This window comes from Procambarus clarkii, chromosome 4 (assembly GCF_040958095.1).
Source record: "Procambarus clarkii isolate CNS0578487 chromosome 4, FALCON_Pclarkii_2.0, whole genome shotgun sequence".
Taxonomy (NCBI): Eukaryota; Metazoa; Arthropoda; class Malacostraca; order Decapoda; family Cambaridae; genus Procambarus; species Procambarus clarkii.
The window spans coordinates 17,707,506-17,716,142 of NC_091153.1; the positions used below are offsets into that span (position 1 = coordinate 17,707,506).

General features: G+C 36.7%; 1 long non-coding RNA gene across 2 annotated transcripts in view; it reads left to right on the forward strand.

Annotated features, from left to right (window-relative positions):
• The first annotated feature begins 284 nt into the window (after window positions 1-284).
• Window positions 285-8,637, forward strand: part of LOC138372012 (uncharacterized) — a 9,125-nt gene continuing 772 nt past the window's right edge. The window contains exons 1-4 of one of the 2 annotated variants that reach the window (XR_011230624.1): window positions 285-314; window positions 1,414-1,491; window positions 5,340-5,446; window positions 8,343-8,502. This is a non-coding gene — a long non-coding RNA (uncharacterized lncRNA). Of the gene's footprint in view, window positions 315-1,413; window positions 1,492-5,339; window positions 5,447-7,802; window positions 8,020-8,342; window positions 8,503-8,637 lie in introns of those variants that run through there. The other variant, XR_011230625.1, reaches the window with a different exon arrangement.

Genomic DNA, 8,637 nt, shown 5'->3' on the forward strand with positions numbered 1-8,637 from the left:
TTGTTATCCCTTATCGTTTGGGAGAAAAAAAAATGACTAATACGTTCGGCGAATGACTTTGACTTCAACTTCACTTTGACTTCGTTCATGTCATCGTATTTTCCGTAATATATAAAGGTTATGACAATGCAATTATATTATTGTGTGCAAATAATTTGGAAATTTCATGTACCCTATAAATAGTAAAATAAAGAATAAGAATAATTAAATAATTGTTGTAGTAAATTGTCACACGTTCATCATACGCAAACGAACACACAGTTTGGAGCGTCAGTACAACAAGACCGCCGCCATTTTAAAACACGGCTTCGAATGTAAGTAATGTTTTTCTCGTACTAACACTGTGTTATGCAATAGATTAGGTCTTGAATTCACAAATTTAGTTGTTACATCTGACAGAGTATGTTAGACGGTGTAATGCTGGTCCATGTTGACGTATTTGTGGGCTTGGTTGGTTTACATGTGATGGCACACAATATCGGCACCCCACAACATGCTGTTGAAGTTGGAATGCATGGCATAGGCTCCTCACACAATGTTCTTTATGTGGTCCTCAGGTGATAGTTTTCTATTTAGAACCACCCCTAGATCTCTTTCTTTATCAGAATTCCTTAAAGATTTCTCACATGGTTTTCCTAATGATAGATTGTGGGCTGTAAGGGACAGGTGGGATGTATGGATTAGTTGATAATAGTTCCAGTCCACCTGTAGACAGGGATCTCACATCAGCTTGTATATTATACAAGGATAAGATTTGATAAATTCAGTTATTTGACTGAACACTGGCTCTGTTTAAATCAGAGATTTAAACATACATAGTCTAACCTAGCTCCTTTCTTTTTTACCTAGCCTAACCTAGCTTTTTTTCCCAAGCCGGTCTATGGCCCATGTTTTTTTTCGATGCCTCAGTGGTCCATGCACATGTCCGTTCAAGGGGATTAAATAGCCGTTCTATGGCCCCAGGGTTTTACGAACTTCTTTTTCCCAAGCCGGTCTATGGCCCGTGTTTTTTTTTATGCCTCAGTGGTCCATGCACAGGTCCGTTCAAGGGGATTAAATAGCCGTTCTATGGCCCCAGGGTTTTCTCAAATTTTCTTTCATAGCCGGTCTATGGCCCCTGGGTTTTACGAACTTTTTTTCCCAAGCCGGTCTATGGCCCCTGGGTTTTACGAACTTTTTTTCCCAAGCCGGTCTATGGCGTGTATGTTAAATAAACCAAATTTTTCACTTTTGACAATTGAGCACCTGCTACATCCAGATTCTAGGGAGGAAAGGAATATAATATAATATCTAATATATCTATCTGTGTGAAATAGATTAAATCCATTTATTTGATATTCAGCTAATAGTTCTGTATTTTCTACATTCATCCATGTTTTGGTAAGTGCAATAATATGTATTGTTTCATTGCAGATTAGAGATTCAAGATAGTTCTAGATTTCCGAAGTACTGAAACGCGCGCCATACAGGCTTGGTGGATCTAGGTGCAAGGTAAAATTATTTACATTTACTTTTGTATTTATATGCATATATGCATTTATATGCATTATTCTCTAGAATAATAGATCTCGTAATAATTTTGCAAAAATAGTGGCATTTACTATTTTAAAAAGCTCGGGTGCAGGGGGGGGGGGTTGTGTAAAAGCCTGGTTTGTGCCTCGGAGAGGCTATGGGATCCAGTAAGATCGTCCTTCCTTTCCTCCCTAGAATCTGGATGTAGCAGGTGCTCAATTGTCAAAAGTGAAAAATTGGTTTTGTCTTCCGAATGCACCATATCTGTAATTTTTCTAATAATCTTTTAAAAATAGTAAATGCCACTATTTTTGCAAAATTATTACGAGATCTATTATTCTAATAAGAGTTTGATAAAATACAGTAGACTGCCTACTGGTTTTACCTGTAATAAGGTTTGATACAGATGATTATCCGTTCCAGGGGATTAAATAGCCGTTCTATGGCCCCAGGGTTTTCTCAAATTTTCTTTCATAGCCGGTCTATGGCCCCTGGGTTTTACGAACTTTTTTTCCCAAGCCGGTCTATGGCCCCTGGGTTTTACGAACTTTTTTTCCCAAGCCGGTCTATGGCGTGTATGTTAAATAAACCAAATTTTTCACTTTTGACAATTGAGCACCTGCTACATCCAGATTCTAGGGAGGAAAGGAATATAATATAATATCTAATATATCTATCTGTGTGAAATAGATTAAATCCATTTATTTGATATTCAGCTAATAGTTCTGTATTTTCTACATTCATCCATGTTTTGGTAAGTGCAATAATATGTATTGTTTCATTGCAGATTAGAGATTCAAGATAGTTCTAGATTTCCGAATTACTGAAACGCGCGCCATACAGGCTTGGTGGATCTAGGTGCAAGGTAAAATTATTTACATTTACTTTTGTATTTATATGCATATATGCATTTATATGCATTATTCTCTAGAATAATAGATCTCGTAATAATTTTGCAAAAATAGTGGCATTTACTATTTTAAAAAGCTCGGGTGCAGGGGGGGGGGGTTGTGTAAAAGCCTGGTTTGTGCCTTGGAGAGGCTATGGGATCCGGTAAGTTCAGTAGAACTTCGGTTTCAACCCTTTTACCCTGTTGTAGCTCAGTCGATTAAGGCAGTGTCTGGGATGCTCCCAGACGCAGGTTCGAATCCTCGTCACGGCCCTTGTGGATTTGTTCATTTGATGCATCACGTTATTGTGATCTGTGTGTGTAATTCTTCACTTGCTACAGCAACAGGAATGTGTGTGTATGTATTTGTGTTGTTGAATATGACCGAAAGTGTAAGATTAATGATTCTAACACAAATCGTCTGAATATTTGTTTTTCTTCACTGTCGAGAGTAGTTAAAAAAATTTACTCGAGTTTATTTTCACACTTTATTTATTGTCCTTAAGTCCCTCTCCTTAATGCTGCTGCTGTTTCTCGCATCTTTGCATCGCTTGTATGTTTGGGGGTTTGGCCTCTTGCTATATATTGATTCCATTTGTGTGTGTTTGGGTCTCAGGCCCTCTCGCAATTTCTGTTGAACAAACCCCTTTTCCTAGTTCTGCATCTCTCCTTTGGTACAAATTTTGTTGTGCTTTTATCATATATTTCACAAAACTTGACATACATTTCATTTACTTCATGTCCTATCAGCAAGTGTTTGTCAAATTCTTTAAGGAAAGTTTATCATCCTGATTGCAGATCTCTAGCGCTATTATGTCAACTTCTTGTGGATTCGCAATCATTATTTAATTTACCTTTAGGTGTTCTTTCACCAGCACAGCAACACTGTACCTCTCCCAACCAGTTTAAGATAAAAACTAAGTACTAACTAATTAACTCAATGTAACCTACCTTACCCCCAAAATGTCAACCCATGTCTTCTATTTTAAACAATGCTGTTTTGTTGACCAAATTGTATTTTTGTTTTTTTCTGCAATGTTTCCCCCTCCCCCACCACTCTACCACCACATTGAGTTTAGTAGCTCTGTGCACGTCAGGTGCTGTTTAATATACAGACCTACTCCTCCATTTGACCTAGTTTCTCTATCACATCTATATCACTTTGTGCTTTAGCCCTGGTGGAGCTTGGTCCACCAGGCTGTTGTTTGGAGTGGCCCGCAGATCCACATACAGTCTGCATATGATATACAGTCTGTTGATCAATTAAACTACAGTAGTTAGTTTTTATCATCCGAATGCACCAATATGTGTTCATTCTTCCCAGATGAAGGAACTAGGTAATATTCATCATCTGAATGCACCATCTGATGCTTTAACACACTCATGATACACGAGAGGTTTAAAAAACTTTTAAAACTTTTAAAACTTTTTGACCTATGTATTTAAAAGCAATTCTAAAGTTAAAAAGTGTAGCATAGGCCCCTCGCAGAATGTTCTTAATATGATCCTCAGGTTATAGTTTTCTATCTAAAACCACCCCTAGATCTCTTTCTTGATCAGAATTCTTTATAGATCTCAGTGGCTCGATCATAGAAACTGCTCTAAATCCTTGTTGGCCTGGATTGTGGAGGTCATTGGTCTCTATAAAACTAGTAATCTGACTCCTGATCACTCTCAAATAATTTTATTATGTGGGATGTTAGTGCAACTGGTCTATAATTCTTTGCCAATGCTTGTGTTGTGTTGTGTTGTTTTGGTAGTGATGTGCAATGTGTTGTTTTGGTAGTGATTCGTCCAGTTCTGGTAGTAGTGCGGTTGTTGTGTAGTGTAGTACTTGTGTGCTTGTTAATGACTTGTATTCCAGTCTTGTGGGTATCTCCTTTCCCCTACGGGCCAACTGCTTTGTTCTTACCTAGCATTTTGCTTTGTTTGGGTATGAATGTTTGTGTGCCGTATATTTTGCAAAATTTGCCATATATCTCATTATTTACTCCTCTGCCTAGCAACAAGTCTGTCTAATTATACTCATTAACTGTTTTTCAAAGTTCCCCATAGTGTCCTTTATTGAAATCGAGTTCATGAACCGTTTCAATGTTCTTATTTTCTTCTAGATTATATCTTAAAGTATATTTAAATGTTATTGTTATTATTGTTATTAAATGTTATTGTGACATTGCATTGCAATTGAGCTATGTTGTTTACCATACCGTTCATTTCGTGAGTATAAGTATAGATGCCACACTTGTGACAGGTAAAACCATGCCTTTTTTGAAAAACAGCACCGTCTGTTGCACGTAAGAGCAACCCACACTATATTATGTTGCGATATTATTTCAATATTTCCGATTGTATTGATAATTTGAATTTTCATAGATTTCAATTTATTTTCATTTCGATTTAATAATTTTGTGTGACATTGCATTGAAATTGAGCTGTGTTGTTTACCATACTGTTCATTTCATGAGTATAGTTTATTTTTTTATTTTTTTCATTTCATTTTTTTAGCTGTTCTTATTTTTCAGTGATGGGAATATCAGATCATTTGATGTTCCCAATTTTCTGATGGAAGCATCAGACCATTATAGAATGCATCGGATGAGGTAGTTTGGAATGGTGGGGAGGACGAGAGGGGGTATGGTGGGGAAGACGAGGGGACAGAGGAGAGGGTAATGGTGGGGAGGACGAGGGGACTGGGGAGTTGGGGATGGTGGGGACAGGGGAATGCTGGGGAGGACAAAGGGACAGGTGAATGGGAGATGGTGGGGGAGGAAGAAGGACAGGGGAGGGGAAAATGGTAAGGAGGACGATGGGACAGGGAAGTGGGAATAGTGGGGATGATGTGGGGACAGGGAAGTGGGAAGGACGAGAGGACTGTGGAATGGGGAATAGCAAAGTGAATTATAATTATATATATTAATTAATTCTTATAAATTTCCAGAAGCCTGTATCAACACCCACACTAATGCAACTGAAAGAGATGTTGAGACAAGTATTGCTGATATGTTGAAGAACGCCCCAAACAAACTCGGTGGAAACAGATACAAGGTAAAGTTTGCCAATTTGCTGTAGTCTAATTCAATTTCTTTTTAGTAATCTTCGAGAACATTTATGCTATGAATAAGATAAAATAATGTAACTGATTTTGATTTATTTACTATTTATTATTTATTTACCGTTATTAGTATAATAGATCTCGTAATAATTTTGCAAAAATAATGGCATTTACTATTTTAAAAAGCTCGGGTGCAGGGGGGGGGGTTATGTAAAAGCCTGGTTTGTGCCTCGGAGAGGCTATGGGATCCAGTAAGATCGTCCTTCGTTTCCTCCCTAGAATCTGGATGTAGCAGGTGCTCAATTGTCAAAAGTGAAAAATTGGTTTTGTCTTCCGAATGCACCATTTCTGTAAATTTGCTAATAATCTTTTAAAAATAGTAAATGCCATTATTTTTGCAAAATTATTACGAGATCTATTATACTAATAACGGTTTGATAAAATACAGTAGACTGCCTACTGGATAATAGTTCCAGTCCACCTGTAGACAGGGATCTCACATCAGCTTGTATATTATACAAGGATAAGATTTGATAAATTCAGTTATTTGACTGAACACTGGCTCAGTTTAAATCAGAGATTTAAACATACATAGTCTAACCTAGTTCCATAACTAACAGCCATTAGCCATTCATGCACAGCCATCAGCTGGGCCATAGACCGGCAATTTTGCTTTTTTCCCAAGCCGGTCTGTTTTTTTTCGATGCCTCAGTGGCCCATGCACAGGTCCGTTCAAGGGGATTAAATAGCCGTTCTATGGCCCCAGGGTTTGTATTTTATCAAACTCTTATTAGAATAATAGATCTCGTAATAATTTTGCAAAAATAGTGGCATTTACTATTTTAAAAAGCTCGGGTGCAGGGGGGGGGGGGGTTATGTAAAAGCCTGGTTTGTGCCTCGGAGAGGCTATGGGATCCAGTAAGATCGTCCTTCCTTTCCTCCCTAGAATCTGGATGTAGCAGGTGCTCAATTGTCAAAAGTGAAAAATTGGTTTTGTCTTCCGAATGCACCATTTCTGTAAATTTGCTAATAATCTTTTAAAATAGTAAATGCCATTATTTTTGCAAAATTATTACGAGATCTATTATACTAATAACGGTTTGATAAAATACAGTAGACTGCCTACTGGTTTTACCTGTAATAAGGTTTGATACAGATGATTATGATTATGGTTTTGGCCTCCACCACCCTCTCACCTAACTTGTTCCAACCATGTCTACCACGCTGCTTGCGAAAGTTAATTTTCTAATATTTCTGTGGCATCTTTGTTTGGTTACCTTTTACAATATCTTCTTTTTATTCTACCATCTAGTTTTGGCATTTTATGCCTCTAACCTGGGAGCCACTTATTGGCAAGTCTATACCTTTACCAGTTGATGTGATTCTTTAGATATGGGCACCATATCTCCAGGTGTCCTACACAATTAGCTTTAATTAAATTTTCCAAAATTATCACTTACACTTGTAATACAGGGTTCTAGGTTCCCTATAGTGTCCTTTATTGAAATAGAGTTTAACAACAATTTCAATGTCCCTATTTTCTTTTAGATTATATCTCAACATATAATTAATGTCCAACAGGACATGATTACTCTTTCCAATGGGAGGATGGTATTGAATATTTGATCTAGTACTGATGGAATAATTTATATAATAATCACTAGAAATTATTTCGATAAGAATTTGAATTTATGCATGTCTTTGTTTTGGCATGCCTCTATTTCCATATGTTACATTTCTGCATGTCTCCAATTCTGGAAGTGTTCACTTTTGCATGTGCCTGACAAGGATGTTATATGCACCAGCTTTAATTATCACACATTGTATATAATGAATGACTTATTTTTAGAATTTTAATACATATTGCATCTGTCAATACATTATTAACAATAATATAGGTAATATGGTAGTCTAATGTAGAAATTTGACACTCTTTAACAGAATGTACGAGTATAAGCGAAAAAAGCGACTCCAATACAACAACAGATGGATGCAAGTATCAAGAAGGCTAAAACGTATACACAAAATGCATCCAAATACAGCTGTACACACTAGTGAACCCATTAATCTTACTGAGGCAGCATCAAGTTCAGAGATTGAGTCGTCAGACAATGACATTAGTTCTTTTGAAGCCGAGTCAAATCAAGAGTATGGATTAGGCTCTGAAATTGATGATTTACACATGAATCTTACTGATATTCATGATGTATTATCTAATTCTCAAAGTGAGGAGGAGAATGATGACCATGATAATCATCATTCACTTGTTTACCCACATAATTTATTAATTCAGTGGGTAAACAAGAATGGTGTTACACACAATGCTGTTGATGAATTATTTTTTTGCAGTAACAGAAAAAATGGAATACATAATGAAGGAATTATCAAAATTGACATTTTTATCAGGGGATATCCTGAATATTGTCAAAATGACGGAAACCCATATGTCAAAAACACATGGAGATATACCAATCCTGGAAGACATTCTTCCATCCCCACTTGAAACTGTTGAGCAGGTGGAAAGTCTGTCACATGAGCTAAAAGTTAACAGTGAATATTAAAAGAGTATGGTAAGTGTTGCTTAATTCTTTAGCCTGAGTATGGTAAGTGTTGCTGAATTTTTTTAGCCTTGTACATATGTCTTTTGATTAGTTTTTTTGCAGATGAAGGAAGGTGGGGTGGCACATAATTGATTGTTCAGTGTTATGTTTAAGGTACAAATAAACAAAAGCAAAAGTTACTCAAATTCGTTGATTTTTGTAATAGTTAAGAAGGAAAATATTTTAATGCTATTTATTTAATACAGTTGGAAATTAGAAAATCTAATGTTGAGATTGAAAGATATATATTATTCTCTATTACCTTACAGCTTATGCATTATTTTAACAGGTCCAGACGCTGTCTCAAATGGGCGGTGCAAGCTGTGGAGACACAGTGAGACGAATGATGAGGAGGATAGGGACCTATGGGGTCTGGTCTCAGTATTCACTCGTTGGGCGCAAGAGGAAACGTGTCTTCAAAACCTTGGATATTTGTAATGTAATAATAAGTACGTAAATTTGACATTTTTTGGATTATATATGTCTGCATGTATTATGTATTATACTTGCATGCTTGTTAATGACTTGTATTCTAGTCTTGTGGGTATCTCCTTTCTCCTACGGGCCAAATGCTTTGTTCTTAC